The sequence below is a fragment of the Pseudophryne corroboree genome, chromosome 5, assembly GCF_028390025.1.
Source record: "Pseudophryne corroboree isolate aPseCor3 chromosome 5, aPseCor3.hap2, whole genome shotgun sequence".
Lineage (NCBI taxonomy): Eukaryota > Metazoa > Chordata > Amphibia > Anura > Myobatrachidae > Pseudophryne > Pseudophryne corroboree.
Genome location: NC_086448.1, coordinates 139,253,830 through 139,278,112, shown reverse-complemented (window position 1 = coordinate 139,278,112; position 24,283 = coordinate 139,253,830). Strand labels below are relative to the sequence as shown.

Sequence of the window (24,283 nt, the reverse complement as noted above, 5' to 3'; positions counted from 1 at the left end):
TTCGGTGAGACCCATTCTGAATTTAAAATCCTTGAACACTTATATAAGGAAGTTCAAGTTCAAAATGGAATCGCTCAGGGCGGTTATTGCAAGTCTGGAAGAGGGGGATTTTTTGGTGTCGCTGGACATCAAGGATGCTTACTTGCATGTCCCCATTTACCCACCTCACCAGGAGTACCTCAGGTTTGTGGTAAAGGATTGTCATTACCAATTCCAGACGTTGCCGTTTGGTCTGTCCACGGCACCGAGAGTATTTACCAAGGTAATGGCCGAAATGATGATACTCCTTCGGAAGAAGGGAGTTATAATTATCCCGTACTTGGACGATCTCCTTATAAAGGTGAGGTCCAGAGAGCAGTTGTTAGTCAGCGTAGCACTCTCTCGGGAAGTGTTGCAACAGCACGGCTGGATTCTGAATATCCCAAAGTCGCAGCTGATTCCTGCGACGCGTCTGCTCTTCCTGGGCATGATTCTGGACACAGAACAGAAGAAGGTGTTTCTCCCGGTGGAGAAGGCCCAGGAATTGTCATCTCTGGTCAGGGACCTCCTGAAACCAAAACAGGTGTCGGTGCATCACTGCACGCGAGTCCTGGGAAAGATGGTGGCTTCTTACGAAGCAATTCCCTTCGGCAGGTTCCATGCAAGGATCTTTCAGTGGGATCTGTTAGACAAATGGTCCGGATCGCATCTTCAGATGCATCGGTTGATCACCCTGTCCCCAAGAGCCAGGGTGTCTCTGCTGTGGTGGCTGCAGAGTGCTCATCTTCTCGAGAGCCGCAGATTCGGCATACAGGACTGGGTCCTGGTGACCACGGATGCAAGCCTCTGAGGATGGGGGGCAGTCACTCAGGGAAGGAGCTTCCAAGGACAGTGGTCAAGTCAGGAGACTTCCCTACACATAAATATACTGGAACTAAGGGCCATTTACAACGCCCTGAGTCAAGCAGAGCCTCTGCTTCAAAACCAACCAGTGCTGATTCAATCAGACAACATCACGGCGGTCGCCCATGTAAACCGCCAGGGCGGCACAAGAAGCAGGATGGCGATGGCAGAAGCCACAAGGATTCTCCGATGGGCGGAGAATCACGTGCTAGCACTGTCAGCAGTGTTCATTCCGGGAGTGGACAACTGGGAAGCAGACTTCCTCAGCAGGCACGACCTCCACCCGGGAGAGTGGGGACTTCATCCAGAAGTCTTCACGTAGATTGTAAACCGTTGGGAACGGCCACAGGTGGACATGATGGCGTCCCGCCTCAACAAAAAGCTAAAAAAAATATTGCGCCAGGTCAAGGGAACCTCAGGCGATAGCTGTGGACGCACTAGTGACACCGTGGGTGTACCAGTCGGTTTATGTGTTCCCTGCTCTTCCTCTCATACCCAAGGTACTGAGGATAGTAAGAAAGAGAGGAGTAAGAACTATACTCATCGTTCCGGATTGGCCAAGAAGAACTTGGTACCCAGAACTACAAGAAATGATCTCAAAGTACCCATGGCCTCTGCCTCTCAGACAGGACCTGTTGCAGCAGGGGCCCTGTCTGTTCCAAGACTTACCGCGGCTGCGTTTGACGGCATGGCGGTTGAACGCCGGATCCTAACGGAAAAGGGCATTCCAGATGAAGTGATTCCTACGCTGATAAAGGCTAGGAAAGACGTGACGGCACAACATTATCACCGTATATGGCGAAAATATGTTGCTTGGTGTGAGGCTAGGAAGGCCCCTACAGAGGAATTCCAGCTGGGTCGATTCCTGCACTTCCTATAGTCAGGAGTGACTATGGGCCTAAAATTAGGATCCATTAAGGTCCAGATTTCGGCCCTATCTATTTTCTTTCAAAAAGAACTGGCTTCACTGCCTGAAGTTCAGACGTTTGTTAAGGGAGTGCTGCATATTCAGCCCCCTTTTGTGCCTCCAGTGGCACCTTGGGATCTTAACGTTGTGTTGGATTTCCTGAAATCCCACTGGTTTGAGCCACTTAAGACCGTGGAGCTAAAATATCTCACGTGGAAAGTGGTCATGCTATTGGCCTTAGCTCCGGTTAGGCGTGTGTCAGAATTGGCAGCTTTGTCATGTAAAAGCCCTTATCTGATCTTCCATATGGACAGGGCAGAATTGAGGACTCGTCCCCAATTTCTCCCTAAGGTGGTATCAGCGTTTCATTTGAACCAACCTATTGTGGTGCCTGCGGCTACTCGGGACTTGGAGGACTCCAAGTTACTAGATGTAGTCAGGGCTTTGAAAATCTATGTAGCCAGGACGGCTGGAGACAGGAAAACTGACTCGCTGTTTATCCTGCATGCATCCAACAAGCTGGGTGCTCCTGCTTCAAAGCAAACTATTGCGCGCTGGATCTGTAACACGATTCAGCAAGCTCATTCTGCGGCAGGATGGCCGCATCCTAAATCAGTAAAAGCCCATTCCACAAGGAAGGTGGGCTCTTCTTGGGCAGCTGCCCGAGGGGTCTCGGCTTTACAGCTTTGCCGAGCTGCTACTTGGTCGGGTTCAAACACATTTGCTAAGTTCAACAAGTTTGATACCCTGGCTGAGGAGGACCTTGCCTTTGCTCATTCGGTGCTGCAGAGTCATCCGCACTCTCCCGCCCGTTTGGGAGCTTTGGTATAATCCCCATGGTCCTTACGGAGTTCCCAGCATCCACTAGGACGTCAGAGAAAATAAGAATTTACTCACCGGTAATTCTATTTCTCGTAGTCCGTAGTGGATGCTGGGCGCCCGTCCCAAGTGCGGACTCTCTGCAATACATGTATATAGTTATTGCTTAACTAAAGGGTTATTGTTATGAGCCATCCATTGAATGAGGCTCAATTATTGTTCATACTGTTAACTGGGTTTGGTTATCACAAGTTGTACGGTGTGATTGGTGTGGCTGGTATGAGTCTTACCCTGGATTCCAAATCCTTTCCTTGTTGTGTCAGCTCTTCCGGGCACAGTTTCCTTAACTGAGGTCTGGGGGAGGGGCATAGAGGGAGGAGCCAGTGCACACCAGATAGTACCTAATCTTTCTTTTAGAGTGCCCAGTCTCCTGCGGAGCCCGTCTATTCCCCATGGTCCTTACGGAGTTCCCAGCATCCACTACGGACTACGAGAAATAGAATTACCGGTGAGTAAATTCTTATTATAATGTATAATTCAAGTGCACACTCTGAAACCTGATCCTTAGAGCAGAAGGTGGGCCCCCAGGCAGTAGGGCCCACCGGTGGTTTCCCCTGTACCCCTGTGGGCCAGTCCAAGCCTGATACTTTGTATGATAGATGGTACATGTGAGCACGAGTGAACATACGAAACAATTTTTCATTTTACAAAGAAACATTTTACAAAGGAAAAAAAATAAATTTCAGAGCACACCAGCGTAGAATTGATCCTACTCCACTTTGCATAGCATACTTCATTCTAAATCATTCTGCACATGCTCAGAAAAGTACCAGCAAGCACTTACAAGTATGCAATGCATATGCAGATTTGCATAAAACTTGCACTCACTTATACAGGTTGAGTATCCCTTATCCAAAATGCTTGGGACCAGAAGTATTTTGGATATCGGATTTTTCCGTATTTTGGAATAATCGCATACCATAATGAGATATCATGGCGATGGGACCTAAGTCTAAGCACAGAATGCATTTATGCTACATATACACCTTGTACACACAGCCTGAAGGTATTTTTAGCCAATATTTTTAATAACTTTGTGTATTTAACAAAGTTTGTGTACATTGAGACATCAGAAAACAAAGGTTTCACTATCTCACTTTCACTCAAAAAATTCCGTATTTCTGAATATTTGGAATGGATATGGGATACTCAACCTGTATATGGAGAGGTGGGGAAGAGGGGCAGACTAGTGTGTATAGAGTACAGTAAGGGCATAAATGGGTAATTGTGAAGAGATACAGACCCGCACAGAGACACATATATACCTGTCTAAGCTGTATAATTTCTGGTTGTCTGAGGGCAGATACACACATGATGATGATAGTTGACCATACTACTTACCAGCATCTAATTATCTCCTGTTGTAGCTGGAGAGCTCTGTTGCGCATAGTGCATATTGGGGCAGATGTCTTAACCTGGAGAAGGGATAAAAAAGTGATAAAGCAGTGATAAGTGCAAGGTGATAACGCACCAGCCAATCATTACGGATTTGAAAAATTACAGTTAGGAGCTGACGGGCTGGTGCGTTATCACCTTCCACTTATCACTGCTTTATCACTTCTTTATCCCTTCTCCAGGCATAATACATCTGTCCCATTGCCTCCTATAGGGCGGCTTCAATCACTAACCAAGATGGCCACCATCAGTGCTTTTGGTCATGCACGGTACCATCTTTTTACTGTGTTAAAGTTCCACAGTCAGACATGAACTTGTTCAACTAGCTCAAGAGAGACTATGTTATTACTACTTGTTCTATCCTGCTATAACCGCTAGAATTGATTGAACCCTGCACTGCTACCCACTTCCATGCTGAGAGTGGGCGGTTCACTGACTCAGGGCATCCACCACTGTGTACCACCACTCTGCCATGCCAACGGCACTTGTACACACATATTCCAACATCTCCCGCACTGAATATTGCTGTAACCTTCTTCCTGGTCTTCCACTAACCAGATTTTCACTCTTGCAATTTATTTTGAATCTAGGCTTATTTTCCTTGTACAACGTTCTTCTACTGCTGCTTTGCTATGTCAGCATTGGTTAAATTATATGTATTTTGTAGAATCCAATCTAAAATACTTTTATGAACATGCAAAGCATCAACAAGACTTTAACAATATGAGTCCCTTCATGAAGCAGTGAAATGAGTGGAGAAGTGAGACAGTGGAGAAGTTGTCCATGCAACCAATCAGCATTGAAGTAACATTTATAATTTACATACTATACAATTGTACGGCGTTGCCATGGACATCTTCTCCACAGGCTCACTTCTCCACTGTTTTCACTACTTCATGAATAGACCCCAACATGTCTGCATCTCAACCCCTCTGCTTTGCACAAGATCTGCATCTCTCCTTTACACACATTACCAGCTCCCGTACAGAACTTTTTCATGTTGTACCCACACAGGCACTTTAAGAGAAGGGGGACAGTATGCAGTCACCGATTGGGCCCCCTCCTCTCCGGCAGTGCAGTAGACTATGGCATTGTGCCAGAGTCTACTGCGCATGTGCAGGTCTCCGGGAACATGGCACCGGTGCATGCGAAATCACCGGAAAATATCCGCGATGGCCATTTTCCAGGTGATTTTTGCACCTCTGCAGCAAGCCCTGGGCCGACGGTGAGGTGAGTATAGTTAAAGGTGTGCAGGAGTGGGGGGGGGGGCTCCTGGACCCAGGGTCCCGTGTGCACCGCACACCTTGCACTCATTATAGTTATGCCAGTGTGTACCCAATTTATGAAATGCCTTCCCTCACACAAGACTTCAAGAGTTTCCTGAAAACTTGCCTCTTCAGCCACCACTTCTACCTGATTAACATTAGAGATGAGCGCCTGAAATTTTTCGGGTTTTGTGTTTTGGTTTTGGGTTCGGTTCCGCGGCCGTGTTTTGGGTTCGAACGCGTTTTGGCAAAACCTCACCGAATTTTTTTTGTCGGATTCGGGTGTGTTTTGGATTCGGGTGTTTTTTTCAAAAAACACTAAAAAACAGCTTAAATCATAGAATTTGGGGGTCATTTTGATCCCAAAGTATTATTAACCTCAAAAACCATAATTTACACTCATTTTCAGTCTATTCTGAATACCTCACACCTCACAATATTATTTTTAGTCCTAAAATTTGCACCGAGGTCGCTGTGTGAGTAAGATAAGCGACCCTAGTGGCCGACACAAACACCGGGCCCATCTAGGAGTGGCACTGCAGTGTCACGCAGGATGTCCCTTCCAAAAAACCCTCCCCAAACAGCACATGACGCAAAGAAAAAAAGAGGCGCAATGAGGTAGCTGTGTGAGTAAGATTAGCGACCCTAGTGGCCGACACAAACACCGGGCCCATCTAGGAGTGGCACTGCAGTGTCACGCAGGATGGCCCTTCCAAAAAACCCTCCCCAAACAGCACATGACGCAAAGAAAAAAAGAGGCGCAATGAGGTAGCTGTGTGAGTAAGATTAGCGACCCTAGTGGCCGACACAAACACCGGGCCCATCTAGGAGTGGCACTGCAGTGTCACGCAGGATGTCCCTTCCAAAAAACCCTCCCCAAACAGCACATGACGCAAAGAAAAAAAGAGGCGCAATGAGGTAGCTGTGTGAGTAAGATTAGCGACCCTAGTGGCCGACACAAACACCGGGCCCATCTAGGAGTGGCACTGCAGTGTCACGCAGGATGTCCCTTCCAAAAAACCCTCCCCAAACAGCACATGACGCAAAGAAAAAAAGAGGCGCAATGAGGTAGCTGACTGTGTGAGTAAGATTAGCGACCCTAGTGGCCGACACAAACACCGGGCCCATTTAGGAGTGGCACTGCAGTGTCACGCAGGATGTCCCTTCCAAAAAACCCTCCCCAATCAGCACATGATGCAAAGAAAAAGAAAAGAAAAAAGAGGTGCAAGATGGAATTGTCCTTGGGCCCTCCCACCCACCCTTATGTTGTATAAACAAAACAGGACATGCACACTTTAACCAACCCATCATTTCAGTGACAGGGTCTGCCACACGACTGTGACTGATATGACGGGTTGGTTTGGACCCCCCCAAAAAAGAAGCAATTAATCTCTCCTTGCACAAACTGGCTCTACAGAGGCAAGATGTCCACCTCATCATCACCCTCCGATATATCACCGTGTACATCCCCCTCCTCACAGATTATCAATTCGTCCCCACTGGAATCCACCATCTCAGCTCCCTGTGTACTTTGTGGAGGCAATTGCTGCTGGTCAATGTCTCCGCGGAGGAATTGATTATAATTCATTTTAATGAACATCATCTTCTCCACATTTTCTGGATGTAACCTCGTACGCCGATTGCTGACAAGGTGAGCGGCGGCACTAAACACTCTTTCGGAGTACACACTTGTGGGAGGGCAACTTAGGTAGAATAAAGCCAGTTTGTGCAAGGGCCTCCAAATTGCCTCTTTTTCCTGCCAGTATAAGTACGGACTGTGTGACGTGCCTACTTGGATGCGGTCACTCATATAATCCTCCACCATTCTATCAATGTTGAGAGAATCATATGCAGTGACAGTAGACGACATGTCCGTAATCGTTGTCAGGTCCTTCAGTCCGGACCAGATGTCAGCATCAGCAGTCGCTCCAGACTGCCCTGCATCACCGCCAGCGGGTGGGCTCGGAATTCTGAGCCTTTTCCTCGCACCCCCAGTTGCGGGAGAATGTGAAGGAGGAGATGTTGACAGGTCGCGTTCCGCTTGACTTGACAATTTTGTCACCAGCAGGTCTTTCAACCCCAGCAGACTTGTGTCTGCCGGAAAGAGAGATCCAAGGTAGGCTTTAAATCTAGGATCGAGCACGGTGGCCAAAATGTAGTGCTCTGATTTCAACAGATTGACCACCCGTGAATCCTTGTTAAGCGAATTAAGGGCTCCATCCACAAGTCCCACATGCCTAGCGGAATCGCTCTGTGTTAGCTCCTCCTTCAATGTCTCCAGCTTCTTCTGCAAAAGCCTGATGAGGGGAATGACCTGACTCAGGCTGGCAGTGTCTGAACTGACTTCACGTGTGGCAAGTTCAAAGGGCATCAGAAACTTGCACAACGTTGAAATCATTCTCCACTGCGCTTGAGACAGGTGCATTCCACCTACTATATCGTGCTCAATTGTATAGGCTTGAATGGCCTTTTGCTGCTCCTCCAACCTCTGAAGCATATAGAGGGTTGAATTCCACCTCGTTACCACTTCTTGCTTCAGATGATGGCAGGGCAGGTTCAGTAGTTTTTGGTGGTGCTCCAGTCTTCTGTACGTGGTGCCTGTACGCCGAAAGTGTCCCGCAATTCTTCTGGCCACCGACAGCATCTCTTGCACGCCCCTGTCGTTTTTTTAAAAATTCTGCACCACCAAATTCAAGGTATGTGCAAAACATGGGACGTGCTGGAATTTGCCCATATTTAATGCACACACAATATTGCTGGCGTTGTCCGATGCCACAAATCCACAGGAGAGTCCAATTGGGGTAAGCCATTCCGCGATGATCTTCCTCAGTTGCCGTAAGAGGTTTTCAGCTGTGTGCGTATTCTGGAAAGCGGTGATACAAAGCGTAGCCTGCCTAGGAAAGAGTTGGCATTTGCGAGATGCTGCTACTGGTGCCGCCGCTGCTGTTCTTGCGGCGGGAGTCCATACATCTACCCAGTGGGCTGTCACAGTCATATAGTCCTGACCCTGCCCTGCTCCACTTGTCCACATGTCCGTGGTTAAGTGGACATTGGGTACAACTGCATTTTTTAGGACACTGGTGAGTCTTTTTCTGACGTCCGTGTACATTCTCGGTATCGCCTGCCTAGAGAAGTGGAACCTAGATGGTATTTGGTAACGGGGGCACACTGCCTCAATAAATTGTCTAGTTCCCTGTGAACTAACGGCGGATACCGGACGCACGTCTAACACCAACATAGTTGTCAAGGCCTCAGTTATCCGCTTTGCAGTAGGATGACTGCTGTGATATTTCATCTTCCTCGCAAAGGACTGTTGAACAGTCAATTGCTTACTGGAAGTAGTACAAGTGGGCTTACGACTTCCCCTCTGGGATGACCATCGACTCCCAGCGGCAACAACAGCAGCGCCAGCAGCAGTAGGCGTTACACGCAAGGATGCATCGGAGGAATCCCAGGCAGGAGAGGACTCGTCAGAATTGCCAGTGACATGGCCTGCAGGACTATTGGCATTCCTGGGGAAGGAGGAAATTGACACTGAGGGAGTTGGTGGGGTGGTTTGCGTGAGCTTGGTTACAAGAGGAAGGGATTTACTGGTCAGTGGACTGCTTCCGCTGTCACCCAAAGTTTTTGAACTTGTCACTGACTTATTATGAATGCGCTGCAGGTGACGTATAAGGGAGGATGTTCCGAGGTGGTTAACGTCCTTACCCCTACTTATTACAGCTTGACAAAGGGAACACACGGCTTGACACCTGTTGTCCGCATTTCTGGTGAAATACCTCCACACCGAAGAGCTGATTTTTTTGGTATTTTCACCTGGCATGTCAACGGCCATATTCCTCCCACGGACAACAGGTGTCTCCCCGGGTGCCTGACTTAAACAAACCACCTCACCATCAGAATCCTCCTGGTCAATTTCCTCCCCAGCGCCAGCAACACCCATATCCTCCTCATCCTGGTGTACTTCAACACTGACATCTTCAATCTGACTATCAGGAACTGGACTGCGGGTGCTCCTTCCAGCACTTGCAGGGGGCGTGCAAATGGTGGAAGGCGCATGCTCTTCACGTCCAGTGTTGGGAAGGTCAGGCATCGCAACCGACACAATTGGACTCTCCTTGTGGATTTGGGATTTCGAAGAATGCACAGTTCTTTGCTGTGCTGCTTTTGCCAGCTTGAGTCTTTTCATTTTTCTAGCGAGAGGCTGAGTGCTTCCATCCTCATGTGAAGCTGAACCACTAGCCATGAACATAGGCCAGGGCCTCAGCCGTTCCTTGCCACTCCGTGTCGTAAATGGCATATTGGCAAATTTACGCTTCTCCTCCGACAATTTTATTTTAGGTTTTGGAGTCCTTTTTTTTCTGATATTTGGTGTTTTGGATTTGACATGCTCTGTACTATGACATTGGGCATCGGCCTTGGCAGACGACGTTGCTGGCATTTCATCGTCTCGGCCATGACTAGTGGCAGCAGCTTCAGCACGAGGTGGAAGTGGATCTTGATCTTTCCCTAATTTTGGAACCTCAACATTTTTGTTCTCCATATTTTAATAGGCACAACTAAAAGGCACCTCAGGTAAACAATGGAGATGGATACTAGTATACAATTATGGACTGCCTGCCGAGTGCCGACACAGAGGTAGCCACAGCCGTGAACTACCGCACTGTACTGTGTCTGCTGCTAATATAGACTGGTTGATAAAGAGATATTATACTCGTAACTAGTATGTATGTATAAAGAAAGAAAAAAAAAACACGGTTAGGTGGTATATACAATTATGGACGGGCTGCCGAGTGCCGACACAGAGGTAGCCACAGCCGTGAACTACCGCACTGTACTGTGTCTGCTGCTAATATATAGACTGGTTGATAAAGAGATAGTATACTCGTAACTAGTATGTATGTATAAAGAAAGAAAAAAAAACCACGGTTAGGTGGTATATACAATTATGGACGGGCTGCCGAGTGCCGACACAGAGGTAGCCACAGCCGTGAACTACCGCACTGTACTGTGTCTGCTGCTAATATAGACTGGTTGATAAAGAGATAGTATACTCGTAACTAGTATGTATGTATAAAGAAAGAAAAAAAACCACGGTTAGGTGGTATATACAATTATGGACGGGCTGCCGAGTGCCGACACAGAGGTAGCCACAGCCGTGAACTACCGCACTGTACTGTGTCTGCTGCTAATATAGACTGGTTGATAAAGAGATAGTATACTCGTAACTAGTATGACTATAAAGAAAGAAAAAAAAACCACGGTTAGGTGGTATATACAATTATGGACGGGCTGCCGAGTGCCGACACAGAGGTAGCCACAGCCGTGAACTACCGCACTGTACTGTGTCTGCTGCTAATATATAGACTGGTTGATAAAGAGATAGTATACTCGTAACTAGTATGTATGTATAAAGAAAGAAAAAAAAACCACGGTTAGGTGGTATATACAATTATGGACGGGCTGCCGAGTGCCGACACAGAGGTAGCCACAGCCGTGAACTACCGCACTGTACTGTGTCTGCTGCTAATATAGACTGGTTGATAAAGAGATAGTATACTCGTAACTAGTATGTATGTATAAAGAAAGAAAAAAAAAACACGGTTAGGTGGTATATACAATTATGGACGGGCTGCCGAGTGCCGACACAGAGGTAGCCACAGCCGTGAACTACCGCACTGTACTGTGTCTGCTGCTAATATATAGACTGGTTGATAAAGAGATAGTATACTCGTAACTAGTATGTATGTATAAAGAAAGAAAAAAAAACCACGGTTAGGTGGTATATACAATTATGGACGGGCTGCCGAGTGCCGACACAGAGGTAGCCACAGCCGTGAACTACCGCACTGTACTGTGTCTGCTGCTAATATAGACTGGTTGATAAAGAGATAGTATACTCGTAACTAGTATGTATGTATAAAGAAAGAAAAAAAAACCACGGTTAGGTGGTATATACAATTATGGACGGGCTGCCGAGTGCCGACACAGAGGTAGCCACAGCCGTGAACTACCGCACTGTACTGTGTCTGCTGCTAATATAGACTGGTTGATAAAGAGATAGTATACTCGTAACTAGTATGACTATAAAGAAAGAAAAAAAAAACACGGTTAGGTGGTATATACAATTATGGACGGGCTGCCGAGTGCCGACACAGAGGTAGCCACAGCCGTGAACTACCGTACTGTACTGTGTCTGCTGCTAATATATAGACTGGTTGATAAAGAGATAGTATACTCGTAACTACTATGTATGTATAAAGAAAGAAAAAAAAACCACGGTTAGGTGGTATATACAATTATGGACGGGCTGCCGAGTGCCGACACAGAGGTAGCCACAGCCGTTAACTACCGCACTGTACTGTGTCTGCTGCTAATATAGACTGGTTGATAAAGAGATAGTATACTCGTAACTAGTATGTATGTATAAAGAAAGAAAAAAAAACCACGGTTAGGTGGTATATACAATTATGGACGGGCTGCCGAGTGCCGACACAGAGGTAGCCACAGCCGTGAACTACCGCACTGTACTGTGTCTGCTGCTAATTTATAGACTGGTTGATAAAGAGATAGTATACTCGTAACTAGTATGTATGTATAAAGAAAGAAAAAAAAAAACACGGTTAGGTGGTATATACAATTATGGACGGGCTGCCGAGTGCCGACACAGAGGTAGCCACAGCCGTGAACTACCGCACTGTACTGTGTCTGCTGCTAATATATAGACTGGTTGATAAAGAGATAGTATACTCGTAACTAGTATGTATGTATAAAGAAAGAAAGAAAAACCACGGTTAGGTGGTATATACAATTATGGACGGGCTGCCGAGTGCCGACACAGAGGTAGCCACAGCCGTGAACTACCGCACTGTACTGTGTCTGCTGCTAATATAGACTGGTTGATAAAGAGATAGTATACTCGTAACTAGTATGTATGTATAAAGAAAGAAAAAAAAACCACGGTTAGGTGGTATATACAATTATGGACGGGCTGCCGAGTGCCGACACAGAGGTAGCCACAGCCGTGAACTACCGCACTGTACTGTGTCTGCTGCTAATATAGACTGGTTGATAAAGAGATAGTATACTCGTAACTAGTATGTATGTATAAAGAAAGAGAAAAAAACCACGGTTAGGTGGTATATACAATTATGGACGGGCTGCCGAGTGCCGACACAGAGGTAGCCACAGCCGTGAACTACCGCACTGTACTGTGTCTGCTGCTAATATAGACTGGTTGATAAAGAGATAGTATACTCGTAACTAGTATGACTATAAAGAAAGAAAAAAAAACCACGGTTAGGTGGTATATACAATTATGGACGGGCTGCCGAGTGCCGACACAGAGGTAGCCACAGCCGTGAACTACCGCACTGTACTGTGTCTGCTGCTAATATAGACTGGTTGATAAAGAGATAGTATACTACTAATATTATATATACTGGTGGTCAGGTCACTGGTCACTAGTCACACTGGCAGTGGCACTCCTGCAGCAAAAGTGTGCACTGTTTAATTTTAATATAATATTATGTACTCCTGGCTCCTGCTATAACCTATAACTGGCACTGCAGTGCTCCCCAGTCTCCCCCACAATTATAAGCTGTGTGAGCTGAGCACAGTCAGATATATATATACATTGATGCAGCACACTGGGCTGAGCAGTGCACACAGATATGGTATGTGACTGAGTCACTGTGTGTATCGTTTTTTTCAGGCAGAGAACGGATATATTAAATAAAACAAACAACTGCACTGTCTGGTGGTCACTGTGGTCGTCAGTCACTAAACTCTGCACTCTCTTCTACAGTATCACAGCCTCAGGTCAATCTCTCTCTCTCTCTCTCAACCCTAATCTAAATGGAGAGGACGCCAGCCACGTCCTCTCCCTATCAATCTCAATGCACGTGTGAAAATGGCGGCGACGCGCGGCTCCTTATATAGAATCCGAGTCTCGCGAGAATCCGACAGCGTCATGATGACGTTCGGGCGCGCTCGGGTTAACCGAGCAAGGCGGGAGGATCCGAGTCTGCTCGGACCCGTGAAAAAAACATGAAGTTCGTGCGGGTTCGGATTCAGAGAAACCGAACCCGCTCATCTCTAATTAACATCTCACTACGTGTTCTCTTTTTATACTTTAACAGCCCTTGACACCCAGACTAAAATTACAGTGTAGCTGGAACAAATCTTGGAAACTCCATCCTCTGTAATATTCTGCAATACATCCTTGTCCTCTCTATATACTTCACTATATACCTGAACCCTTTATACTATACCCTACACCCCCAACTGCATGACTGCACTAACATGATGACACCTACATCCAGGAAAACTAATTCTAAAATGAGGGGACACTGGGACTGTCTACAGTATGTGACATGTACCATGAGAGTGAAGCGACACTGGAACTGCCTGTATAATATGTGTCAATGCTATGTGTGCATCTTGACTGACATGCAACAAAGAGGCACAAAATTAGGGGTGGTATTCAGTATACCGGTGGTTGGGATCCCGGCGCACAGTATACCGGCGCCGGAATCCCGACAGCCGGCATACCGACACCTTTTCTCACTCTTGGGGGTCCACGACTCCCCTGGAGGGAGAATAGATAGCGTGGCACTCACCCCGCTGTCGGCAAGATAGTGGTCGGGATCCCGGCTCCGGTATGCTAAACGCCGGGAACCCAGCCACCGGCAACTCATACCACACCCCAAATTAGTCCCATTAACTGAAAAAAAAGTACAAAACCCAGCACCTCTTCATCCCTTTGCCACATTTATTATAATATTGTTTTGCCCTCTCCCTTACTAACTTCTCCAGTGGCCAGTGACACCCGGCTCTCCATGACCAGAGCACACAGCTGTTAAAACTAGAGATGTGCGCCGGACCATTTTTGCTGGATTTGGCTCCGATTGGCAAAAAAAAGGCTAAGGGGGTAATTCAGGGGGTAATTCAATCGATGCTGTGTGTTTTCGAACTGCGCATGCGTATGCACCACACTGCATCGGTGCATCGCACGGCTGCAACGGGGATCGCCAGTCGGCGATGGGTTTGTGCGAAGGATTCATTCGCACTGGCGTTCGCAAGGAGATTGACCGGAAGAGGGCGTCTGTGGGTGTCAACTGACCGTTTTCGGGGAGTGTCTGGAAAAATGCAGGCATGTCTGAGCATTTGGAGGGAGGGTGTCTGACGTCAAATCCAGTCCCGAGCAGGCTGATGTGATCGCAGCGGCTAAGTAAGTCCTGGCCTGCGCAGAGACTGCACAAAATCAGTTTGTGCAGCTCTGTTACACATGCGTTCGCACACTTGCACATCGAAAATACACTCCCCTATGGGCGGCGACTATCTGAATGCAGGGCTGCAAAAATCGCTGCCTAGCGATCAGATCTGAATTACCCACTAAAATCACATAATTGGGCCTTTTTTTTTTGTTCTTAGGGTTTTATTAACCTTAATAACATTAATTTCCAGTCAATTCCAGTCAATTTTGACAACCTCACTGCTCACAATATTGCTTTCACCAATATTGGCTTAAGGCTGCAGCGTGCTGGCTGGTTACTAAGCAACAGAGCAGCGGCACAAACACACGGCAGTTTATAGCACATCTATGAGACATTGGGCCTAATTCCGAGTTGATCGCAGCAGAAAACTTGTTAGCAGTTGGGCAAAACCATGGAGGTAATTCTGAGTTGATCGCAGCAGGAACTTTGGCCCTCATTCCGAGTTGTTCGCTCGCTAGCTGCTTTCAGCAGCATTGCACACGCTAAGCCGCCTTCTTCCTTATTATTTTTGTTTGTTTATATATTTTTTATTCTTATACTTTTCAAAGAAATTATGTTTTGTTTTGTATTTCCATTAGCCATGTGCAGTCTATTTTCTGCAAACGTTGTCTGAACGTTGCATTGTCCTTCAATGGCTTTACTAACAGAAGTATAGATAATACAGTGTGCATATATAAATATGCTAATGTTATTATTTGTCATGTAAATAATCTGGTTGCATTATTTCATAAAGCCACTCTAACATTTTTGTTTATATTTTTTTCCTATAACATTTATCTAGGGGAGTTGTGTATTCATTTTTAATGTCTTATACTAGTAAACCGACCTTAGCCCACCCTGTCCCTCCCCACCCCATCCCTGCTATTCTTACTGATTCCCAGTGCAATGGTCCTCATCCTCCCCAGCTGGTCTGTCGTTGGTACTGCTGCCTCCCTGGCTCTTGCTTCATACGAGAGCGCTCCAGCAGCTCCCCTGGTTCCACGCCTCCCCGTCATTAGTACTCCGCTCGGGGTGAAGTTTCGTGGAATGACGCATTTGTATTGTTGTGATGTCACGATGCAAGCGTGCCATTCCGTGAAACTCCACCCCCCCTTCCCCCGAGCAGAGTACTAATGACGGGAAGGAGGGGCAGCACCCAGAACATCGAAAAGGGCTACAGCGGTATCCCCATGCGACGGTACGCCTCACCCGCCGCAGGAAACGGCACTGCGCAGCAACTCCCCAGCTCTCCCATCTGTGAGATTCTATTAGAAAGCACTGCTGGAAAAAGCTCTTTGCTGTGGTCATGGTCGCGATTGCAATAGCGGTTTATTTTCAGAATCCCTCCTGCCTGCGCCACTGCAGTGCACAGAACAGTGCTAACAATTGATCTATATATATATATTTTATTTTTATTGAACTCGCAGCTCGGTTCAAACTGCATGCAGTCACAGGGCTATGAACAAAGGGGGTAATTCAGACTGGATCGCCGCAGCAATCTTTTTGTGAAGTGCGTATGTGTGGCGGCCGCACTGCAATCTTTCAGCATCTCTGGGCTGCAATCGCCTCTGCCTGATTGACAGAAAGAGGCAGTCGCGGGGTGGGAGGGGGTGTGCCAATGGCATTAGAATGTTGTTGGCGGAGCACTGTCCGGACAATGGAGGCGTGTCCGGACCATTGGGTGGGCGAGCCGCTGCGGCTGAGTGACATAATACTCAGCCGCTGCGACCCGGGACGTGGCCAGTAGCTGCCTGCCAGCACGCAGGAGCTGCGCTGGCAGGGATCTACTTGTCAGGTACAAAAGCATCGCTGCCATGCGATGCTTTTGTACCTGTGTGAGGAGTTGGTGGTGTGGTTTGCAGGAGCTTGGTTACAAGAGGAAGGGATTTAGTGGTCAGTGGACTGCTTCCGCTGTCACCCAAAGTTTTTGAACTTGTCAATGACTTCTGATGAATGCGCTCCAGGTGATGTATAAGGGAGGATGTTCCTAGGTGGTTAACGTCCTTACCCCTACTTATTACAGCTTGACAAAGGCAACACACGGCTTGACACCTGTTGTCCGCATTTCTGTTAAAATAATTCCACACCGAAGAGGTGATTTTCTTTTTTGTAATTTGACCAGGCATATCAATGGCCATATTCGTCCCACGGACAACAGGTGTCTCCCCGGGTGCCTGACTTAAACAAACCACCTCACCATCAGAATCCTCCTTGTCAATTTCCTCCTCAGCGCCAGCAACACCCATATCCTCATCCTAGTGTACTTCAACAGTGACATCTTCAATTTGACTATCAGGAACTGGACTGCGGGTGCTCCTTCCAGCACTTGCAGGGGGCGTGCAAATGGTGGAAGGCGCCACCTCTTCCTGTCCAGTGTTGGGAAGGTCAGGCATCGCAACTGACACAATTGGACTCTCCTTGGGGATTTGTGATTTCGAAGAACGTACAGTTCTTTGTTGTGCTTTTGCCAGCTTAAGTCTTTTCATTTTTCTAGTGGGAGGATGAGTGCTTCCATCCGCATGTGAAGCTGAACCACTAGCCATGAACATAGGACAGGGCCTCAGCCGTTCCTTGCCACTCCGTGTCGTAAATGGCATATTGGCAAGTTTACGCTTCTCATCAGACGCTTTTAATTTTGATTTTTGGGTCATTTTACTGAACTTTTGTTTTTTGGATTTTACATGCTCTCTACTATGACATTGGGCATCGGCCTTGGCAGACGACGTTGATGGCATTTCATCGTCTCGGCCATGACTAGTGGCAGCAGCTTCAGCACGAGGTGGAAGTGGATCTTGATCTTTCCCTATTTTACCCTCCACATTTTTGTTCTCCATTTTTTAATGTGTGGAATTATATGCCAGTAATATATCAATAGCAATGGCCTACTGTACTGTACTATATATGTATACTGTTGGTCACCAAAATGCTGCACTGTAATACTAGAAGCTATAGAAAAGTATATATATTATTGTATATATCAATACCGAGCGGTGTAACTGTGACACAAGTGTCCTGACAAGCAGTATAGAAGCTATAGAATAGTATATATATTACTGTATATATATCTATATATATATATATATATATATATATATATATAGTCTTGGAAGATCCTGCACTCTCATCAAAAGTAATAACGACGGCGGGTGCTCCTAATGACCAGAGAGGCCACCAATATACCACAACAACCACCTAGGTGGAAGGTGCACTCGCGCCCAGAAATTAGTCTCTGAAGTCACTTGTAAATTCAGTATATTTTTATTCGGGTTCACTGTTGATGCCGTATTTCATCGACGTTTCGGTCCTTATGCGGACCTTTATCAAGATTGGCACTTAAATCACCTATACAATCAGAAACAGTTACAATTAATATGTATAAGAACCCAGATTTATTCAACACCAACACCACCAGTGCCTCCCAGGCCCTGAAGACTGTCACAAAAACCAGAAAACGTATTAAAAAGCTGTTTTTTTATATATGTAAAAAAGAGATACTTGGAAATAATCCACGTGTGATGAAAGAGACACCTCCACCATTAGGACTATCTGTTTAGATAGGCAAATGATTACCTGGACGGCAAGCCAGATCACTCAGATGTGTGGAATGGCCTTCAAAGTTGGCAACATGCCTGATCACATAATGAAGTTAAAAAGCCTATAACGTAGGGGAAGCTGCAAGGCGTAGTCACCTATTAGATAAATAACAGAGTAACTACACCATAAGAAAATACACTAACAACGTCATTTTGGAAAAGATCATACCTAGTTACATGTAGAGGTGATCAGTTAATGAGAGACTGGGTTTATACTAATCTCCTTAATTGGCACTTCCTGTGGTTGATCCTTAAATAGTGCTCAGCTGAGGCTGAACTTTATGCAGCTTCCATTTGGCTCTGGACACTTGAGCAGTGAGTATGGTTCTCCTGCAGCTCCCTTCTGACACATGATTACGGTTGGTGATTATTTTTTCCTGTTGTGCCTCCTTACAGACTGAGTGTCTGACACATGTACAGAGCCCACAAGCTGCCATGAGCTATTTCTACATGTAACTAGGTATGATCTTTTCCAAAATGACGTTGTTAGTGTATTTTCTTATGGTGTAGTTACTCTGTTATTTATCTAATAGGTGACTACGCCTTGCAGCTTCCCCTACGTTATAGGCTTTTTAACTTCATTATGTGATCAGGCATGTTGCCAACTTTGAAGGCCATTCCACACATCTGAGTGATCTGGCTTGCCGTCCAGGTAATCATTTGCCTATCTAAACAGATAGTCCTAATGGTGGAGGTGTCTCTTTCATCACACGTGGATTATTTCCAAGTATCTCTTTTTTACATATATAAAAAAACAGCTTTTTAATACGTTTTCTGGTTTTTGTGACAGTCTTCAGGGCCTGGGAGGCACTGGTGGTGTTGGTGTTGAATAAATCTGGGTTCTTATACATATTAATTGTAACTGTTTCTGATTGTATAGGTGATTTAAGTGCCAATCTTGATAAAGGTCCGCATAAGGACCGAAACGTCGATGAAATACGGCATCAACAGTGAACCCGAATAAAAATATACTGAATTTACAAGTGACTTCAGAGACTAATTTCTGGGCGCGAGTGCACCTTCCACCTAGGTGGTTGTTGTGGTATATATATATATATATATATATATATCAGTACAGAGCGGTGTAACTGTGACATATGTGTCCTGACAAGCAGTATAGAAGCTATAGAATAGTATATATATTACTGTATATAATATATATATATCAGTACAGAGCGGTGTAACTGTGAAACATGTGTCCTGACAAGCAGTATAGAAGCTATAGAATAGTATATATATTATTACTGTATGTATATATATATATATAGATATATCTATATATATATATATATATATCAGTACAGTGCGGTGTAACTGTGAAGCATGTGTCCTGACAAGCAGTATAGAAGCTATAGAATAATATATATATTATTACTGTATATATATATATCAGTACAGAGCGGTGTAACTGTGAAACATGTGTCCTGACAAGCAGTATAGAAGCTATAGAATAGTATATATATTACTGTATATATTAGAGATGAGCGGGTTCGGTTCCTCGGAATCCGAACCCGCCCGAACTTCAGGTTTTTTTACACGGGGCCGAGCGACTCGGATCTTCCCGCCTTGCTCGGTTAACCCGAGCACGCCCGAACGTCATCATCCCGCTGTCGGATTCTCGCGAGGCTCGTATTCTATCGCGAGACTCGGATTCTATATAAGGAGCCGCGCGTCGCCGCCATTTTCACACGTGCATTGAGATTGATAGGGAGAGGACGTGGCTGGCGTCCTCTCCGTTTAGACTAGAGTACTAGAGAGAGACACAAATTTTGGGGAGCATATTATTAGGAGGAGTACTACTTGCTGCTGATAGTGTGACCAGTGACCACCAGTTTAATTAATCCGTTCTCTGCCTGAAAAAAAACGATACACAGTGTGACACAGTCACATACCATATCTGTGCTCAGCCCAGTGTGCTGCATCATATGTAATACTGTATATCATTATCTGACTGTGCTGAGTGCTCACTGCTCACACAGCTTAATTGTGGGGGAGACTGGGGAGCAGTTATAGCAGGAGTACATATTTTAAGTACAGTGCACACTTTTGCTGCCAGAGTGCCACTGCCAGTGTGACTGACCAGTGACCACTGACCACCAGTATTGTGATTGTCTGCTGACCACCAGTATATTGTGATTGTCTGCCTGAAAAAGTTAAACACTCGTCGTGTGGTGTTTTTATAAACGCATTCTGCAGACAGTGTCCAGCAGGTCCGTCATTACATAATATATACCTGTCCGGCTGCAGTACTAGTGTGATATATATATATATATATATATATATTTTAATTTTATCTCATTATCATCCAGTCTATATTAGCAGCAGACACAGTACGGTAGTCCACGGCTGTAGCTACCTCTGTGTCGGCAGTCGCTCGTCCATCCATAATTGTATACCACCTACCCGTGGTTTTTTTTTTTTTTATCTTCTTGATACTAGTAGCTTACTTTAGGAGTCTGCAGTGCTGACAGACAGTGTCCAGCAGGTCCGTCATTACATAATATATACCTGTCCGGCTGCAGTACTAGTGTGATATATATATATATATTTTAATTTTATCTCATTATCATCCAGTCTATATTAGCAGCAGACACAGTACGGTAGTCCACGGCTGTAGCTACCTCTGTGTCGGCAGTCGCTCGTCCATCCATAATTGTATACCACCTACCCGTGGTTTTTTTTTTTCTATCTTCTTGATACTAGTAGCTTACTTTAGGAGTCTGCAGTGCTGACAGACAGTGTCCAGCAGGTCCGTCATTACATAATATATACCTGTCGGGCTGCAGTACTAGTGTGATATATATATATATATATATTTTAATTTTATCTCATTATCATCCAGTCTATATTAGCAGCAGACACAGTACGGTAGTCCACGGCTGTAGCTACCTCTGTGTCGGCAGTCGCTCGTCATCCATAAGTATACTAGTATCCATCCATCTCCATTGTTTACCTGAGGTGCCTTTTAGTTGTGCCTATTAAAATATGGAGAACAAAAATGTTGAGGTTCCAAAAATAGGGAAAGATCAAGATCGACTTCCACCTCGTGCTGAAGCTGCTGCCACTAGTCATGGCCGAGACGATGAAATGCCAGCAATGTCGTCTGCCAAGGCCGATGCCCAATGTCATAGTACAGAGCATGTAAAATCCAAAACACCAAATATCAGTAAAAAAAGGACTCAAAAATCTAAAATAAAATTGTCGGAGGAGAAGCGTAAACTTGCCAATATGCCATTTACCACACGGAGTGGCAAGGAACGGCTGAGGCCCTGGCCTATGTTCATGGCTAGTGGTTCAGCTTCACATGAGGATGGAAGCACTCAGCCTCTCGCTAGAAAAATGAAAAGACTCAAGCTGGCAAAAGCACAGCAAAGAACTGTGCGTTCTTCGAAATCACAAATCCACAAGGAGAGTCCAATTGTGTCGGTTGCGATGCCTGACCTTCCCAACACTGGACGTGAAGAGCATGCGCCTTCCACCATTTGCACGCCCCCTGCAAGTGCTGGAAGGAGCACCCGCAGTCCAGTTCCTGATAGTCAGATTGAAGATGTCAGTGTTGAAGTACACCAGGATGAGGAGGATATGGGTGTTGCTGGCGCTGGGGAGGAAATTGACAAGGAGGATTCTGATGGTGAGGTGGATTGTTTAAGTCAGGCACCCGGCGAGACACCTGTTGTCCGTGGGAGGAATATGGCCATTGACATGCATGGTGAAAATACAAAAAAAATCAGCTCTTCGGTGTGGAAGTATTTCAACAGAAATGCGGACAACATTTGTCAAGCCGTGTGTTGCCTTTGTCAAGCTGTAATAAGTAGGGGTAAGGACGTTAACCACCTCGGAACATCCTCCCTTATACGTCACCTGCAGCGCATTCATCATAAGTCAGTGACAAGTTCAAAAACTTTGGGCGACAGCGGAAGCAGTCCACTGACCAGTAAATCCCTTCCTCTTGTAACCAAGCTCACGCAAACCACCCCACCAACTCCCTCAGTGTCAATTTCCTCCTTCCCCAGGAATGCCAATAGTCCTGCAGGCCATGTCACTGGCAATTCTGACGAGTCCTCTCCTGCCTGGGATTCCTCCGATGCATCCTTGCGTGTAACGCCTACTGCTGCTGGCGCTGCTGTTGTTGCTGCTGGGAGTCGATGGTCATCCCAGAGGGGAAGTCGTAAGCCCACTTTTACTACTTCCACCAAGCAATTGACTGTCCAACAGTCCTTTGCGAGGAAGATGAAATATCACAGCAGTCATCCTGCTGCAAAGCGGATAACTGAGGCCTTGGCATCCTGGGTGGTGAGAAACGTGGTTCCGGTATCCATCATTACTGCAGAGGCAACTAGAAACTTGTTGGAGGTACTGTGTCCCCGGTACCAAATACCATCTAGGTTCCATTTCTCTAGGCAGGCGATACCGAAAATGTACACAGACCTCAGAAAAAGAGTCACCAGTGTCCTAAAAAATGCAGCTGTACCCAATGTCCACTTAACCTTGGACATGTGGACAAGTGGAGCAGGGCAGGGTCAGGACTATATGACTGTGACAGCCCACTGGGTAGATGTATGGACTCCCGCCGCAAGAACAGCAGCGGCGGCACCAGTAGCAGCATCTCGCAAATGCCAACTCTTTCCTAGGCAGGCTACGCTTTGTATCACCGGTTTCCAGAATACGCACACAGCTGAAAACCTCTTACGGCAACTGAGGAAGATCATCGCGGAATGGCTTACCCCAATTGGACTCTCCTGTGGATTTGTGGCATCGGACAACGCCAGCAATATTGTGTGTGCATTAAATATGGGCAAATTCCAGCACGTCCCATGTTTTGCACATACCTTGAATTTGGTGGTGCAGAATTATTTAAAAAACGAGAGGGGCGTGCAAGAGATGCTGTCGGTGGCCAGAAGAATTGCGGGACACTTTCGGCGTACAGGCACCACGTACAGAAGACTGGAGCACCACCAAAAACGCCTGAACCTGCCCTGCCATCATCTGAAGCAAGAAGTGGTAACGAGGTGGAATTCAACCCTCTATATGCTTCAGAGGTTGGAGGAGCAGCAAAAGGCCATTCAAGCCTATACAACTGAGCACGATATAGGAGGTGGAATGCACCTGTCTCAAGCGCAGTGGAGAATGATTTCAACGTTGTGCAAGGTTCTGCTGCCCTTTGAACTTGCCACACGTGAAGTCAGTTCAGACACTGCCAGCCTGAGTCAGGTCATTCCCCTTATCAGGCTTTTGCAGAAGAAGCTGGAGACATTGAAGGAGGAGCTAACACAGAGCGATTCCGCTAGGCATGTGGGACTTGTGGATGGAGCCCTTAATTCGCTTAACAAGAATTCACGGGTGGTCAATCTGTTGAAATCAGAGCACTAAATTTTGGCCACCGTGCTCGATCCTAGATTTAAAACCTACCTTGGATCTCTCTTTCCGGCACACACAAGTCTGCTGGGGTTCAAAGACCTGCTGGTGAGAAAATTGTCAAGTCAAGCGGAACGCGACCTGTCAACATCTCCTCCTTCACATTCTCCCGCAACTGGGGGTGCGAGGAAAAGGCTCAGAATTCCGAGCCCACCCGCTGGCGGTGATGCAGGGCAGTCTGGAGCGACTGCTGATGCTGACATCTGGTCCGGACTGAAGGACCTGCCAACGATTACGGACATGTCGTCTACTTGCACTGCATATGATTCTCTCCCCATTGAAAGAATGGTGGAGGATTATATGAGTGACCGCATCCAAGTAGGCACGTCAGACAGTCCGTACTTATACTGGCAGGAAAAAGAGGCAATTTGGAGGCCCTTGCACAAACTGGCTTTATTCTACCTAAGTTGCCCTCCCACAAGTGTGTACTCCGAAAGAGTGTTTAGTGCCGCCGCTCACCTTGTCAGCAATCGGCGTACGAGGTTACTTCCAGAAAATGTGGAGAAGATGATGTTCATTAAAATGAATTATAATCAATTCCTCCGTGGAGACATTGACCAGCAGCAATTGCCTCCACAAAGTACACAGGGAGCTGTGATGGTGGATTCCAGTGGGGACGAATTGATAATCTGTGAGGAGGGGGATGTACACGGTGATATATCGGAGGATGATGATGAGGTGGACATCTTG

The 24,283-nt window shown here is 46.2% G+C and overlaps 3 long non-coding RNA genes across 3 annotated transcripts in view; 2 read left to right on the top strand and 1 right to left on the bottom strand.

Moving 5' to 3' along the window:
- Positions 1-24,283, top strand: part of LOC134928865 (uncharacterized) — a 126,538-nt gene that overhangs the window by 51,518 nt on the left and 50,737 nt on the right. The window lies entirely within an intron of this gene.
- Positions 17,795-18,363, bottom strand: LOC134928863 (uncharacterized). Its single transcript, XR_010178077.1, has 3 exons — positions 18,348-18,363; positions 18,156-18,274; positions 17,795-17,927 (listed from the first exon to the last, which is right to left on the bottom strand). It is a non-coding gene; the product is annotated as an uncharacterized LOC134928863 (long non-coding RNA).
- On the top strand, positions 18,369-19,161 carry LOC134928862 (uncharacterized). Its single transcript, XR_010178076.1, has 3 exons — positions 18,369-18,638; positions 18,712-18,830; positions 19,059-19,161. It is a non-coding gene; the product is annotated as an uncharacterized LOC134928862 (long non-coding RNA).